This window comes from Folsomia candida, unplaced genomic scaffold (genome assembly GCF_002217175.1).
Source record: "Folsomia candida strain VU population unplaced genomic scaffold, ASM221717v1 Fcan01_Sc015, whole genome shotgun sequence".
In the NCBI taxonomy this organism is placed as follows: Eukaryota; Metazoa; Arthropoda; class Collembola; order Entomobryomorpha; family Isotomidae; genus Folsomia; species Folsomia candida.
This window is the reverse complement of record NW_019091207.1, coordinates 2,691,010-2,709,336: the sequence shown is the minus strand read 5'-3', so window position 1 is coordinate 2,709,336 and position 18,327 is coordinate 2,691,010. Positions and strand designations below refer to the sequence as shown.

Sequence of the window (18,327 nt, the reverse complement as noted above, 5' to 3'; positions counted from 1 at the left end):
ATAGCACTCTCTCATCTGACACTTATTTTCATATGGAGCTGACGTACTAAAAGCAAAAGTGAATAGAAAACTTGTCCATTTGCAACCAAATTTCATGGGAATGCAAAATATCCAGAACTGGTGAAACCATTATTTCAGAGAGATGAATTGACAAGTAAATTGGGACAAGAAACGACAACGTCAAATTAACATAATTTCGTTCCATTTCAAATCAACATGTCACAATTAATATGTTTCAGCTCGCTATTTCATATCTCCATTTGCATTACTTACCCAAGTCAATTGGACATCCCGTTTCATTTTCATACTTGACTCACAGTGGAGGTTTCCCAGCGTATGCTCTCCGATTTTGATTAAATTAGTATCAACCGATCACAAATTTAATTAATATGAAACTTGCACATGAGACGATCTAGCAATTAATGATCACGTTTGGCAGAGATATTTTCATCCGAAGAGGAGAAAATAAATTTGAAATGTAAAATTTGTCAACGTTAATGGGTATTTTTTCCTATTCGGATGAAAATATCTCCGCCAAACGTGATCATTAAGGCTCAACTTCATTTTCATCGAGTATTTAGTCTCATTCAACCCCTGCCCAATGTCTTTAAATGTAATTTCTAAAATGGCATCAACTTCATGAGTGGTGAGATAAATGGGACTTTTGATATTTTAATGTAAAGCTAATTTTTGGTACTACAAAACCTTGGTGGTTTGAAAAATTAGAAAATTCATTTTTGAAGAAATTTAGTGTGCAAAAATAGTAAATGAATTTTCTAATTTTTCAAACCACCAAAGTTTTGTAGTACCAAAAATTAGCTTTACATTAAAATATCAAAAGTCCCATTTATCTCGACACTCATGAAGATGATGCCATTTTAGAAATTACATTTAAAGACATTAACACGGGTTGAGTGAGATTGCGCGCGAACGCGTCATCCACAACAGTCTTAATTGCTAGATCGTCTCATATGCAAGTTTCATATTAATTAAATTTGTGATCGATTGAGACTAATTTGGTCAAAATCGGAGAGCATGCGCTGGGAGACGTCCATTGTGAATCAATTTATTTTCCCTGAGCTGAGAACTTTGTATATAAATCCTGTTAAATTTCCCTTGGAATTTATAAAAATGCCCTGCTTTCGTATCACTTTATTTCCCCGCAGTTATACATTTCTCGTCTCCGAGTTGATGAACGCAGACTAAATTGAGTGGACTCATGGATTTAGGAAATAATGATAAATAGCCACGAGTCAAAGTGTCGCCAGTAATTCTCGTTTGATTAATGCGTCCTCTCTTCTGTAAGGCGTACTTTAATTGTAGAAAATGCGTAAGTAAAAATTTTGACGTATTGAAGAATTGTATGAGATGGGCATGATGGGTATGTATGTATGAAACTCATATATGAAACCATTCGGTAAGGTTATCAAGAATTTACAAAAAGTTAAAGTTGGACAGAAAATCGTGACCAAGTTTTTTTTAAATAATTTATGACATACAAAGTGAAAATAAAACCCAAATAAATACTTACATTTTCAGAGATCCATTCCCATCATAATTTGTTCGTCGTGTCCTTTCAAGAAAATTAAAAGATATTCGATCAAAGCCGCAAACTTTCTCCAAACACAGCACAGCACAACACTTCACGACTGGTGCATCTTTGTTATTTTTTATGCAAAACTTCATCAATATTCATTTATTTTCTTCAAGTCTACTAATTTCAATTTCTTGAGCACCTTTCTCAATCCCGGAACTATGAAATTTGCGCACTTCGATAGTGTATAAATTCCGGTCAATTGTTGTTTTGAAGTTGCATGATTTTCTCCTTAAACCTCCTCCTGAAAACGAGTAAGAAGTGGAATTGTTAGTAACATGTTTGTAAAATGGTTACTTTTTATTGTAACTGAATAAAATACCACCAAAAACTGTAAAATGCATACAGGTAGTAACAAAAATAGAGTGTATGAAATCCTTGACTAAATTTGACAAATTTATACTATTTAAATATCTATTTAAAATCCAAATTAATAGTAAATTTCAAATTCATGTCGTGCTGTTAAATCTAACCAGTTCGGACACTCCCAATCTTCAAAGAAGTTTATTTATCATGCCTTAACGCAGACAGAAATTACCAAAATCGGCTTCCTGTTATTAAAAGCGTTGAGCGTATAACTAGATGTTGTGCCAGGTTTGTTCTAAATAAAAACAAGTACGACTCTATCACTGATAATATAAATGTCGATCTAGAGTGGTTGAAAGCTGGAAATGTGGTAGACTTTGAAATCTGTAAATTAGCGTATAAAATGGTCAATTGCATTGGCCCGCAGCACTATTTTAATTATGTTTGTACGGAATCCATGGTAGTCCAATCGACTAGAAGGTCGTCTATTTGTGTTCCTAATATTGTATCAAAAAATGGTATTTTAAAAAAGTCCTTCAAATATCGGGCGTTACAGTTGTGGATTCACCTACCCTCTCATATTCGGCTGGCATCACAGTGTGTCAGTTTTAATGTATTTAAAAAGATGACAAAAACTTATTTACTAAACTTAAAATGTACAGAACGTCTAATTGAAATTTTTAATCTTATTGATGAATTAGAATTTATAAATGATTGATATGCTTTTGGAAATGATGCCACTGTAATGAATGACTGCCTTGAGATGTAATGACCCAGTAATCTGGGGTATCTCATTGTAATAAATTATTATTATTATTATTATGCTAAAATCATTTTTTAACACGAAATCGAGATGCAAAATTATCCTGAAAATTGACACATTTATATTAGCAGAAAAAATATACATATAAATAATATTTGTAATTGAATAAGTTTCCATTGTATAACGTGAGCCCTCGGAGTTGACTTTCTCAAGTGTCATTAAAAAGTAGAAACTTGAAACCCAATCATCTTTTGTTGATATTGCATGGAATTGGAGCATGCTTGGCTTGATAAAAGCAACAAAACGAGAAATTCCGCTTATGGTAACCTTGTTTAAAATTTCTTTCTAACTTTAAGAGGGTAATTATTACTTTTTTCAGAAAAAAGTGGAAAATATGTACTTTTCCAACTTAAACTCGTCAATAATGGGCTGATTCAATTCAATGAGGGTATTCATTACGAGTTCGCATGTTCGCATCGCAACATAACTTTTTCGAAATTGCGAATTTTGCGAAGCAACGAAGTGAAGACACTTTGCAAATGAAAAAGTTCGTAAAATTTTATTAAAATGTCTCGAATTTTGCAATGGGAAAAATACGTTAATTTCCATTAGTTACCGAAATTTTGCATCTGAAATTTACCAAATAAGAAAATTCAAAAATTTGAATGGCACAACTTTGGTAACTAATGGAGATTTATGGACTTTTCCCATTGCGAAATTTGTGAAAAATATTTTGCGAACTAAATACTAGCCTTGGAGATGCGCAAGTTCGCAAATCAATTTTCAAGCCAAATTGTTTTGCGAACTTGCGAACTTTATTTTTTTGCGAACGTTGCCAACGATGCGAACTCGAAATGAATACCCTCAATGTTAAATAATGTTTCGCAACTGTCCGAAATAAAAATTGATAGTAAATTTCAAATTCACAAATCACTTCAATTCAAGAAAATTTACAATTCAACATAAGCAAGATTTATTTGTATGTAACACTATAATTTCACGCTTAGCTAGCTTTTCACACTCACTGAAGAGATGGACAAAGTTTAATTGGATCTAGCCTTTTAAGATTTTGATATAGCCCTTTTTATTCCTGCAGAAGTTAGTAAATTCAGAAAATTATTAATGATTTCAAGTTTTTTACAAAGCTCAAAGGGAATCTAACATTCATTTTCAAAAAAACAATTTCGACAATTTTCCTCTTTGGCTTCAAACTTGACCAATTTAAGGTGGTTTCCACACCCACGAATATTCGAATAAAAAAACTTTACTCTTAACTAAAAACGAACCCATGCACCATTGCTAAATTAGAATAGTAAAATCCTACACCAATTGCATTTTTTGAATTGTTTTCATAAGCACTTACCAAAGAAATTTTTATTCCAGGTATTTCAACTTAAATAATTTCTATAAATACACAAAGAATTTTGCTTTCACCTCGTTTCACAATTCTCAAACTCGACTTCATCGCGAGCTGAGTCCCAAAATATTTTTAGCGTTGAATCCTTTTTAGTAAAATATAATCCTTTCATCTTCAAACGATCAATGTAGCCTACGCCCCGTTATTTATTGTGGCGAATTACTTATTCACGACTAAAAGCGGTGGAAGGCCCCAGCTCTCACCCGTTACTCAAGTACAAAGGAAATTTTCATGTTTTTCATGTCATGTTTATCCAGTCCTGATTACATTATTTCCCGAAAACCTGGACCTCTGCTAGGACACGTGAGAACAGTAAGTACTGACACAAGTCAACGGGGTCAATGTCAACTCAAACTCGTGCTCCTAAATTATTCAGAATAAGGATTGCAATTTCTCCCTTAAAAAAGGTTAGAATTGAAGAATTATTTATCTGCAGTTCCATCACTTAAAATCTTATTATCGCTGGAAAAAATTAAAACATTGCAAAAAATCCGGGGAATTAATTAGATAAACTGCTATTTTTTTAATGATAGTAGATAAAATGTCTTGATAATTTTTACAAATCTTTTGTAATGACCCATAAATATCTTATCTTTTCGAATAAAATCATATGACGATCTTTACGCCGTACATAGATTTATTTCCGACGTAGAAAACAAACATATTTTGGACATGATTATAAAACCAGTAAAATTGGATCAGCGCAAATCGCCAGTTATCAAATACAGTCAACTATCTAACAGTGATTCTAACCACGTCGGCCTGAAGTTATGAGTGAAAGTTATAAAATAGTTATTATTTTCCAATGTTGTCAAGTTTTATTGCGAACAAATTTGAAAAATAAAATACAGTGTGGTGCAAGTATCAATAAAATTCCTGTTACCAATACGTGGCAAATGGTAACCAAAGCTGTAATGCCTTCTAAAATAGGTGAAAATTGTGTGGCGACATTAATTCACGGGTGAAAGTGGACAAACATAAAAATATTGCTAGGTCGTGGAGGACAAAACGAAATAAAGCGATCCAATTGTGTACACGGAGAAAGAGAAAGTCGGCGACGAGGAGACGATAAATAAGGGAAAGTTGTCCAATTGTATAATTTTTATCTTCTCCGCAACGACCGGATGCTCACACCATAACTTCCGCTCTTTTATCATCCATTCTTATTTTTATTTGGTTGGGTTGTGTAGTGTTTTAAAGAAAAGTTATTATCACAGAAAACATCTCGTTGTGGAAAAGAAAGTAAAAGAAATTGGATCAGAAAAACAAGGTATGTGGTGAAAGCATGAAAGTTAAAGGGGCAAAGTAAGACTATTGAAATTGGGCCATCGCTGAGATTTTCAAATTTATTTAATTTATTTAACTTGAATCGTTTATTGTTTTTGCCTCAAATCACGAAGAAGCATTGCCTCGTTTTTTTTCGAAATATTATATTTCTAGTATGCAATAATATCGAAATGCATGTATACTTGCTATGTGCGGTCAGATTACGTGGGTTAACGTGAAGTGACATCTTCATTTCCTAGGTTTTCAATTTCAATCATTCAAATGCAAAGGTTCGTGTTGGCTCAAAACCACACTTTCACCGTAAATGGTAGCTGTCCATGAAAGGTCACAGTTTCATGTTAACTGAAATCTGCACAGAATTTGATGTTTCGATTATTTTAAAAATATGCTTCTTGTCAAAACGATACTAGAATTTACTCGAGGAGGAAATCGAACCAGATATCGAAATCATTTTACTTGCGACCATGGATGCGACGTATTTGTACATATTTAGATCTCAAGGTACATTTACATATCATTGTTAATATGTTCCTTCTCCATCGTCGGTCTGATTTTGTCACCAAATCCTTGGTGTCTATGGCAGACATGAATTGGAAGTTTTACCCGAAAGTTATTACCCGAGATTTTTTAAGTCGGCAATAAACTCAACGATTTAGATAACGATAAACGTAACGATTACCTGATCTTTTTATACATATACACTCTTAAAAAAATTAATAACCGCCGGTATTGATACGTGACTCTACCGCGTGGTATTGATCCGGTATTGAATTAATACTACGTGGTAAAAAATTGAATACCAATTAGTATTAAGATTCCTACCATGAGGTATAATTTCAATACCGGTTCTATACCAATATGGTATAACCGTTTAATACCAAGGCGGTATCAATACCGTTAGGTTTTTTTCAATACCAGATTTCTAAGAGTGTATATAGGACTTTTTAAAAATAAAAAGTACCTCCGAAACTGAAATTTTATGATTTAAATACTCGAAATGGAAGTAATAAGTACACTTTTGTGCATGCATGAATTATCATAAGAATTATATTACTCCAAAAGTCATATAAAATTGTAAAATGGGACATTCTCCTTTTATTTTTCACATGTAACGAGAATAGGAAAGCGTAAACTACTGGGAAACGATCCAAATGCAGGTAAGGAAATCAATGCCGACTTTATCTTAATAGCTGTGCAGTCCGGATATGCGGTCGTGGGGGTCGAGATAACATCTCGCGTAACCAGAATTCTGCTGACCAGTTTTCATTTCATAAGTCGTTTATTTATTTCTGACCCTTGTTGTTCCCCGTGTTTTACGACGGTATCAATTAGCTCGGTATTAAATATTGCCTGACTGCGCGGTTGGACAAAATGTAAAATATTCCACTTTGCTTTCTCCGCCCTCTCGGCATGCATACGACCGGTGAAAGGAGAAAGTCGATTAAAGGTTTTTTGCTTGCTGAGGCAATTCACGCTCCCATTGGTAACTTGTAAAGTTCGTAAGTTATGTAAAATAATTTTGCAACCATTACAAAAATAAGAAGACGCCCATGATCTGAGCAAGTTTACAAAAATTTGCAAGCTGATTTTCATTTGAAATATTTCAAAAATTTTGTGAGTTTAGACAATTTACTGATGTTACAAAACCAAGCACTGCGTGAATTGGGTAACTGAATATACATAAATTAATCTTTTTTGTGGACATGTGTACAAATTTAGGGGGACACTGCATTTTCCATGTATTCATAAATTTTGCATGGTCGAACGTTCTTTTTTGAACAATATTTTGAAGTTATTTAGTTGGTTAATTAATTTCCAATTGAATGAGATTTTTAATTGTATCAAACTTCACATCTTGTAGGCCCCTCAGTTTTGAAGATCAGAACTCAAACTCAAAGTTTTAATCCAAAACTCCCGTGTTTTAGTCACAGAAATAAGAAAATAGCTGAAAACAGGAGCAGCTTGGTAAAGGCTGTCTCCAACTCTGGACATCAACTGTGAGTGCGACGTCTTCACTAAAATTTATTGCTGGGGACGTAAATCTCCCCCCACTGTTCACCTGACAACTTGGTCCGTCGGCCAGTCGTCAGTATGAGCTTAAATAAATCCTCTCACAACACAAATCACACATTACTTTCTCTTCGTCTTGTCCGTCCGTCCGTCTTAAGAATTTGTATTGCAGTTGACAATCAAATTCATCATGATTACACAACAACTTTCTCCCGGATTAAAAGCTACAATTTTAAGCAAATCTGTGGACAGTTTTTGTTCTTGTAATTTCTTAAAGTTTAGTAAATTTTCTAATTAGCTGTATATTTCATACTGTGGTTAAATTTTAAATTTTCAAGGTCTCGGCTTTCCTCATGTTCACAAATCAGCAGTAATTATGATTAAACAATTTCCTCCCGAAGAAAACTTGACGCCTTACAATGTTCGAAGTTTTTCCTTCCATAATTTCGAACCTTAGTTTTTATCCTGCTTTAGTATTGGCAATTTAGATTTTATGCCTTGGTTTATTGATATTTTTGAAGTCTCGGATTACGTAATGTCCTAAATTTTAGTAAATTCTCTAAATAAATCGAGTTCATTCTCTGGTAAATATTTTAGATTTTCAAAGTCTCATATTTCCCCATGTTAACAAATCTTGTGTGACATTTGCCTTATGGGGCCAGACCCATTAAGCTCTCACCGCACAAAGAAACACGATCTGGGTGTTCGATATCTGATAAAATTTGATTTATGGGAGCATGTTCGGAATCAATTATCGTCACACTTGACTCTGAACCATGTGGGTCATAATCGAGTCAAACTTGTAATCCAACCAGGAAAATGCATCACTTTTATGAGACGGGACCTTTAATCATAGCTTTTCACTCGGCTACTTAACTCTGCATGCCAAGTTTAGAAAAGTATGCAAATTATTAGAGTGATTTAAATTATTCAAAAATTGCGAAATAAATTTGTCAACAATATATGTCCGAAAATGTCAACTAAATAAGCAAAAATTAAGATTCTACAAAAATTTTTTGCAAATCTTTCACACATTTCTGCACGAAAACCCCACATTTTCAATTAATTTTGAGATTTTCAATAATCAAATTTAATTATAAAGGTAGTTCAAGTTCAATTTATATTCCCATCGTTTCTGTATGAAACTAAGGATAAGAAGACACAATTATTAGTTAGCTAAATATTTAATGTTAAATAGCCATGAATAAATCAAAATATTGTCCCAGAAGTATGGTTTGATTTTATAAAATTTTATTAAAAATGCATGCACAGCTTACTGTATATGTTTTCTATTTTAGTCATCATTTCCATGTATTTTCGTAATCTGCTTACCTTTGACGTTTTAAATGCATTTAAATACTTTCCATAAGTAGAAAAACAAAAATTAGATTATATGTAGATCGTACTTGCATGATATTAGTAAAACGCAAATTTTTGTAAATCTTATTAAATTAATTTTCATCTTATATAATGCCAGAGAGACTTATATAATCTAAATGCTGATTTACTAAAACAAAAGTCGATAAGTTCTTTTTAGTATTAAACGTCACTAATTAATTCCTTGCTATACCTGTGTAGGAACCTGTTAATTTATTTAAAGTTATTTCACGAGTTACAAATGGCTGCATGAATTGCGTCATTATTTTCAACTCTAACGATTTCGTAGCGCAGTAGCACCCGTGTTGTTGAAATTTGATACGAAATGGTGGCATATATTTTCCAATTTATTATCAAGGGTTACAGATTAAAAGTCAATAAACCCATACAAACGAATATAAAAAAGTAGCGTCAGACCGATCGAAATTTCCTTTAAAGTGTCACCGTATCCGACAATTATTTATTTGTGACCCTTGACCTCGTCCTCAAGGTCATGAGGTCAAAAATATTAACGTCCCCAAAATCGTTGTCAAATTTCCTTTAAAATGACACCCCATTTAACAATTATATATTATGTTGGCCCTTGACCTCGTCCGCAAGGTCATGAGGTCAAAAATATCAGCGTCTCCAAAATGGCGGTCAGATTTCCTTAAAAATGACACCCCGTATGACAATTATGCATATTTTGACCTTTGACCTCGTCGCCAAGGTCATAAGGTCAAAAATATTAACGTCTTCGAATTCGCGGAGAAATTTCCTTTCACATGATACCCCATATGAAAATTAACGTGAATTTAATTTTGGACCACACCCCCTGGCGCTGTGGGGTGTGGTCAGACTGACCGCATTTTCGAACTCGACCGAGAACTAAAAATTAGAAGCACAATAGCGAAAACGGGGTTTAATTATGTTGACTCGTTCTAGAGATATCCTGCTTACAGACGGACGGACGGACGGACAGACGGACGGACGGAGAAAACGAATTATATGAATCAACTAGATAGGTATATGTACAGAAGACATGCCTTGATATATACCTGAAATTCAGTTATGTGCATTTAACTGTACTAAATATTTTGTACGGAGTTGAACTCTTACACTTTTACTTTCAGAAACTAATCTGTGTTATCCAATTAATTTTACGGTAAAAATACGCTCAAAGTGACAAACTCTTGTTGAGCATACATTTCAAAGTGCAATGTTTTGAGGATTGCATGTCAAATTGACCCACGACAAATTGTCCCGCTCACATTGACCCACGACAAATTGACCCAGCGAAAGATTGCACCGTCACCATATTGACCCGACGACAAATTAACCCAATACCATATTGACCCAAGTTATATTGACCTAATGTTATACATATACATACTTCATTTCTCATACAAAAAAAAACTTAACTTTATTTCAATTCTCCTCAAATATTCCAATCAAAAATTAAATTGTTCCAATAATTATTTATCCTCTTTTTGTAAAATTACTTAATCTATTATCCAAGGCATATTGACCCGTGCTATATGTATATGCATTATTTACTGCATACACAAATATGTATGATACGCAATTAACAATTATTTTTATTTTCGAAAGGTGTTGCATACAATTTTAGCATTTTTTAGTATGAAAAATGTACGGATTTGGTGTTTTGTTTTATCGTTTTATCGTTAATGTCTTAACATTTTAATAAGTATAAAAATAGATTAAATAATTTTACAAAAAGAGGACTAATAATTATTGGAACAATTTAATTTTTGATTAGAATATTTGAGGAGAATATAAGTATTGAAATAAAGTTAAGTTTTTTTGTATGAAAAGTGAAGTATGTGTATACCATTGGGTCAATATAAATTGGGTCAATCTGACGTTGGGTCAATTTGTTGTCGGGTCAATATGGTGACGGGTGAATCTATCGCTGGGTCAATATGAGCGGGTCAATTTGTCGTGGGTCAATTTGACGCGTCACCGTTTTGATTACTTTGCAAGATGCACTCATTTTCCGAAACAGATTGCCCACAAAAAACAAAGTATTCTTTTTAAGCACGACTTTCTCCACGTGCAGAAAAACATACAGGAAGCGCTTACAGGGTTTGCGGACAAGGTAATTCTCCTCCGACGTTCAAAACCCTTACATTTTCTCGGTCCAACTCAAAAGTAAGTGCAACAACAGAACAGCAACGAACCAGCAGGATTCAGGATTTGCAGCACACACGAAGAAACGAGATTAATTCCTCTTTTTTCTTCCAAAAGCTCAAAAAATCTCTCATCCGTCAATATCCTGCTTTCTCCTCGGACCCAGAATAATTTTGCAACGTATGAAATTTGTGAGTTAATTTTTTAGACATAAATCCGTGTTGAAGCTTTGTAATGTTTTTAATAGCTTGAATTTCTAGCCTTTTCAATAATTTTTTTTAAATTTTAACTCACTTATTGAATAAAACAATACATTCATACGCATTTGAATAAAAAATTCAAACCTTTTAAACAAAAATGCGATCTTAGTCAAATTTAAAAAAAGTTGTATCAGTAAAATTCTGGTATGCTTTGTAAAAATTATAAAATCAACGAATTCCGTAAAAGCTATTTTATTTAGGTATGGCAGTAGTTTGATTCAATAAATATCGTAATTGTTCATGGATATATATATGTCGGAAATTTACGGTGTCTTTTGCAACTTTGTAAAGTTCGAAAATTTTTTTTTTGAATTTTACAAACTTTTACAAAACAAAGGGACGATTTAGATCATAGTAAGTTTGCAAAAATTTGTAAGCTAATTTCACTTAAGCAATATTTTTAAAATTGTGCAAAGGGTTGTAAGTTTTCAGAATTTACAGAATTTAACTAGTTACCAAGGCCTGGTAAATTGTCTCTTTGTAACGTTGCAAAATTGCTACAGTTTACTCATTTACTTGCATGACCATGTTTTCATTATGGAGACAAGAAACCGCACATAATTTCGCCCCGAGTTCAGTGAAACTTTTGGTCTGACACATTTCCAGGAAACATGTTTATCATCACATTTGCCAACTTTCTACTTCCCACTTCTTCTCTTATCATTGTGGGAAGAAGTCCTTGAAATTCTTGGCCATGATTTTAGCGGGATGTGTAAAGTGCGTCTAATGGGCTATTTAAAAGGGCAGGAGATGAATCAACCCGCGGCAGAAATCATGAGCTCCATTACGAACAAATCTACTCCGAGGGGAACGCCCCCCTCTCTCCCGAAGAAGGAGGCTTAATTTCAGCAGATTTCACCTTTTTCTTGTAAAACCAAGGTTTGATTGGTGTAAGTGTTCATAAATTGAGGCAATTCATGCAGGCCTTGGTAACATTTTAAAATCCGTAAAATCCATAAACTTACAAAGTTTCACAAAATTTTACAAATATTTCGGAGGAAAATTAGCCTACAATTTTTTGTAAACTTGCTCAGATCTCTTTATTTTGTTAAAGTTTGTAAAATTATTTTGCACAACGCACGGATTTTATAAGTTAACAATGACTCCGTGAATGTGTTTATTGGGTATTTTTTTGGATTACAAATTAAATTTTTGGGGTCTTTAAAACGAATTTGAGTCTTGATCTGGTATAATCCATCCGTACAGAAATTTTCACAGAGTTTAACTACATACATTTGTTTGAAATGATATACGTCTTTTTTAAACTAAAATCTGCTGATTTGTACAAGTTGCACTTGTGTCATAATGTTTTGCGTGGACCAAACACCGAATCTGAGAATAAAATATATATTACAAAGCTACCAAATTTATTGAAGATATACACGCTTTACATATATCGTTGTTTCTTCAAAATGTCATCATAGTGGCTGAATATTTCTTCCACCACTTAATACTATAAGTGTCCAAAATTGAGTAAAAAAAATAGTTTACAATAATACAACATACCTTCAACCAAAATTCCACTATAATAGATGCTCCCCGGACTAAATAATATTTTTATCTCCTTATGTCAAGTATCTATAGATACTTGACTAAAAATAGGATTTTTTACCCACTTTTTGCTACCTTTTCCTTGTTAGAGAAAGTCGTCAGGGGACACACTTGCTTCGTCCTTATTCCACTCGAGGTCTGCTCTGGAGCAGAATTCTTCCACATTTTTGGACGAGCTAATTTTTTGCCCACTTCTGACAACTGGGACTTTCTCCCACTTTTGGGAGGGGTTTTTTGGGAAACTTATCAACTGTGAATTATTTGATAAAGTAAAAAAAGAGGTTAATTTCGTAATTTTATGGAAAAATGTGTATACCACGGTTGATAAATGACTAAGTAAATATTGCCACAGAATAATAATATACAGAATTATTATCAATCTCTGATGTGATTAAAGTATGATTGGTAACTGTTAAATTCCGTAAATTCTGTCTACCGACTATCTTGGACGCCATTCTTTAAAAAATTGTGAACATTACTTACAAGGGACACTCATGATCTATCGTTTGAGTCCAGGGTACCCATTATGTTTTTTAGAATCTACTAGGACCCCACATGAAGGATTCATTCATATTTCCGTGTAAAACTCATATTTGGCGCCATGGCGTGGCGCCAAACTTCAAAATTTGCATTTTCGACCAGTTTCAAACCCCCATAACTTTTGCAGTTTATATCGGATTTTCAAAATTTTATACTTAAAATGATCACAAAAGTCGAAATTTTTGAGAAAAAAATAAAAATAAAAAATTTCTAATTTTTGAAATATTTTTAGCATTTTTTCGACGAACCCCCGTTTATAAGAAAATTACGAAATTTTGCGAAAAGTTAAAAGTGATAATTTTGGAAAAAATTTCATTGGATACGAAAGTTGAACTCCTTGTCATGATTTTTGCCAAAAATTTTGAAAATCCGTACAGGTTTTCAAAAGTTATGGCGGTTTCAAAAATAAAAACATGCAAATTTGGCGAATTTGGCGCCACGCCATGGCGCCAAATATGAGTTTTACACGGAAATATGAATGAATCCTTCATCTGGGGTCCTAGTAGATTCTGAAAAACATAGTGGGTACCCTGGACTCAAACGACAGGTCGTGAGTGTCCCTTGTTAGTATAAAGTGTACCAGATTGGGTAATAGTTATCCGTAATGACATAATTTGCAAAAGATGTTAAATAAATTAAAATTTTATTAGTGGTAATTAATTAATATGAATTTGGAAACGAGTCAGGACTGCGTACAAAATTGGCTCCAGTTACAATGTCCACACCAAAATGAAGCAATTCACGCAAGCCTTTGGAACATTGTAAAATCCGTAAATCCTGTAAATGTATAAACTTTCACAGAATTCTACAAATATTTCTGAAGAAAATTGGCTCACAAATTTTGTAAACTTGATCAGATCAAGGGGCCTCTCTTTATTTTGTAAAAGGTTGTAAAATTATTTTACAAAACTTACAAATATTTTACAAAGGATTTTACAAAATTACCAAGGACCACATGAATTGTCCGTTTTTTTAAATTAATACTGTACCATTTTTGCATCTAAGTTTACCAAGTTTATTGTATCTGTAGAACCAAAAAAACTATTTTCTTCCCAGACTTTCAAATCCATTCACTCCACAGCACATGTGAACGACCTAACTAATAAATGAATATGGAGAAAGTCTGCACTAAAAGCATTCTCAGCTCTATTTCCTTCTCTCGAAAGCCTCGAAATAGCAATCGCAGAATTGCACAGAACAACAGAACAACACGGACGGATTTAAGGCTTGACATAAATCCGCGTCTTTTCACGAATTACAACAACAACCACTCAACAGATCAACTTTCTTTCTTTCTTTTCTGCGCCAACCCAGTCTGAAACATGTCCAGATTTATAGTGTCACACAGAGCCAAATGTGCACCAGATGTGTTGATCTTCAACTGCATCTCCAATCCCGTGGAGAAAGTTGTGCATCGCGAGATTTACATATCCATTCGTACAAAGTGAACTATTTGAGATTGCACAAGTTGGACGAGATGAAACTGCTATTTTGGGAAGTTGGCAAGAAATAACACTCTTAGAAATCCAGTATTAAAATAATACCACGCGGTATCCATGTATGAGTATGACTACCTGAGTGGTGATACAAATATACGTAATACGGTGTAGGAATATGTACCTCTGAATTAAAGTTTGACCATATCGGTAGCAAATTTCTCCGGACCTGTATAATTTTAATACCAAGCGGTAGCAACTTTAATACCGATAAATCATTACCTATGGCTGATTATATCACATTTCTTACAATGTAATTACCAATTCAGTAACAATTTGTCACCACAATATTTTTAGTGTACCTAGACAGACAAAGAAATTGCGGCAAAATTCACACAAACAATTCTACGCGATTTTCCGTCCCCTATTTACTTTCACTATTTCTTAAGTTCTTAGAATCTGCACAATATAAAGTTGACAATGACGCTTTCACAAAACTTGACGTCCCAGATAACAATCCCTGACTTAAGCCTAACCCAAACTTAAGTTGGCTGGCTGGACCTTTTTAATGAGGACGACGAGGGACGAGAACTATTGTCGCAAAAGTAAGTCCAACTTCACAATAAGTCAAGTGTTGTACTGAAGCTCAAAAGTTAAATTAAGACTTTTGGCCAACTTTCTCCACATTTCCGTCTTCTCAGCACTTCCGGAATTGTTATTATTCGAAGAAAACATTTCTTCTTACTCGAGGTAAATTCCTTCCAAATTAAATTCCGTCCAAATTAACGGTAATGCTCATTCTCTTATTTTGTATTAAATTGGGACAAGAACCACATTATACAGTTAAGTCACCTAACATGATTTTTTACCTCACCAATTTACTCTACTTTCAGTTATGGCGTATCGGTATGACAAATTACTAATTTGACAGACTTTTATTTATTTCCCTGTCAAATTTACAATGAAATTGTATAAATTCCAAATACAAAAAATTGTACTTAAATTGGTAATTTGTGGGCCAGGTTGTCTGCAACTCATTTACACCTGATTTCTGACTCATTAACAGTTTAGTCAAAAAACAAACAAGCGAAAAATTTGTGTATTTATTTGAAATTTGTACCATTTCATTGAAAATTTTTCTGGAAGTCTAAAATGCACAAAAATTCAATTTTCCACAGGTTGATGGCTGTTTATGGTGCATAACTCGTAAGCATTGCTCCGATAACCTAATCAAATAAGTATTTTTAAATAAAACACTAACAATGGAGGTCTCCCAACGTATGCTCACAGATTAGGACCAAAGTAGTGTCAATCGATCACAAATACAATTAGTATGAAATTTGCAAATGGAATTATCTGCCAATGCGCAGGTTTGGCGGAGATATTTGCATACAAAGCGGAGAAAACGCACCCCTAAGGCTGGCGAATTTGTCATTTTCCGAATTTGCTTCGCATTTTTCCCGCTTTGGATGCAAATATCTCCGCCAAACTTGCGTATGGGCAGATAGTGCCATTTGCAAATTTCATACTAATTATATTTGTGATCGATTGACACTAATTTCGTCCTAATCTGTGAGCATACGTTGGGAGACCTCCATTGTAAGTTTAGCATTCGGCGTTTAACTATGTAATTCCTTGAATTTTACGCAGTCTAAATTTCAAAATTAAGCATAGTTACGCAACTTCAAAATATCTTGTAAAATTGATGAGTAGAATGCGTATCTACTTAAATATTCACTAAATCATCTTTCATTTCGCTCCACAGCACGCATTATATTCTGCTGAATATCTTGTCTCATTTCCGGCTGGATTTATTTTCCCAGGATTTCTCCGAGTTGATGAAAGCTGACAAAATTGAGTGGATGTGACCATTTACGTAATAATGATAAATAGCCCGAGTCAAAGTGTCCTTGGTAAATCTGCCATGATTAATGCGTCCTCTGCCTCACCAACTCGAGTAAATTCACTCGCTGGAGAGTGGTAAACAAGATTGTGACGCTGTGTATTTTCAATACACGACGAAATTCTTAACCAGTGTGTGCAGAGCAAAAAGGCAGGCAGTGCCTTTTTGCCTGCCTCTTTGCCTTTTTGCCCTTTTGCTAATTCGGGGCGAGATGAGACAAAAACCCCGTGATAAAATTAAAGTGAAAGTTATTCATTGCTTTTTCTTATACTTTTCCAAATATGACCATCACAGTCAAAGCTTGATTAATTAAGCTGATGGCGATGTAGAAACAACGCTGAAGATATCTAGGGAAAAGTATTCAACTAATTTGAATTATTGATGAAAGTCAGAACCCTCCGATACAATTTTAAAAACATATTGTAGATTCTGCAATTTCTTTAATAGGTTATAAACGACAATAAATCGGGTTCAATCGTCAAAAATCGAGCAAAAAGGCATGAAACCGGCAAAAAGGCATCAAAAAGGCAAAAAGGCACGCAAAAAGGCAAAAGGGCATTGAAAAAGGCAAAAAGGCATACAGAAAAAGCAAAAAGGCTGGCTTTTTGCACACACTGTTCTTAACTGATTACGTATGTGCACTCAAAATATAGAAGTCAGTAATAAAATTGTTACCGGGTGTACTTTCTAAGTTGGGAAGGATCTTAGATGCAGAATGGTGGTAACAATCACAGAAAAATAATTGTCACGGTTTAATCAGTTTCTTAGGGTTAAATTGAATTTGCTCAAAAATCATTGTTACCATTCGGTGAGATAAAACCACCAGCGTGGTAAACGCGGTGAGAAACAACAATTTCACAGAGATTCAAAAAATTGTTACCACGGTTTAATCAATTTCTTACTGGAAAGGTGCTAAATTTGAGTTTTCCATAAATAAGGGTTACCATTCGGTGGTAAATCTTTATCAGCTCGGTATTGAATGACTACACTTGGTGACTATTTTGTTGCCAATGTGATTTAAATGTAATGAAATCGATTGTACGTCAAAAGAGAAAGCAGAAAAATTTGCTGCATTCAATTTCTAGCAAAGTTTTTTAAAATATTTTCGAGATAAAATTTTCATCATGAAGATATAATAAAATTAATTTCTTACATATTTCCGAGTCGCGTTTCCATCATAATTTGTCCAGAAAAATTAGGCCATACTTGTCGTCACAAAAACTTTCTCCACACCAAACACTTCAGTTAGTACTCGAATATCTTTCCTTGTGTTAAACACGTGCACTGTTTTCACCCCAAAAACTCATCAATATTCATTTATTCTCCAAAAGACAAAGTCCAAAATGATTTCAGGTTTCTGATTCACATTCCATTCCCAAATTCCGTTTGTGACGGTCACGACGTTACGAAATCCGAGAGTGTAAATTCCGGTAGATTGAAGTTCCAAATTTTTCTGGTGTTAACTCCTCCTGAAAACCGGTAATAAAAAAATGGAATCATTAATAATCACCTCATTTAAAATTTTGAGGGAAATTACCAACTAAAAAAATTGTAAACAGTGTTTTGTAACAAAAACTATTTAGTAAGCAATTATAAAATTTCTGGCTAAATTTTGCAAATTTTTTATATCTGCTCAACACAAAAATACACATAGTAAATTTTTGTCGTGCTGTTAAACATGTCTCCCAAGCAATCCCATCTGACCACGTTTTTTGCAGCTTAAGGACGTTGGCTTCCTATTATGTCAAAACCA

The 18,327-nt window shown here is 33.8% G+C and overlaps 1 protein-coding gene across 2 annotated transcripts in view; it reads right to left on the bottom strand.

The window, feature by feature from the left end:
- LOC110856380 (neuroligin-2) overlaps nt 1–18,033 on the bottom strand; it is a 257,446-nt gene extending 239,413 nt beyond the window's left edge. For both annotated transcript variants that reach the window (XM_035856892.1, XM_035856893.1), the window contains exons 1-2: nt 17,728–18,033; nt 1,532–1,838 (exon numbers count right to left, since the gene is read on the bottom strand). The gene's annotated coding sequence lies outside the window, so the exon portion shown is untranslated. The remainder of the gene's footprint in view (nt 1–1,531; nt 1,839–17,727) is intronic.
- Between the last annotated feature and the right edge of the window lie 294 nt (nt 18,034–18,327).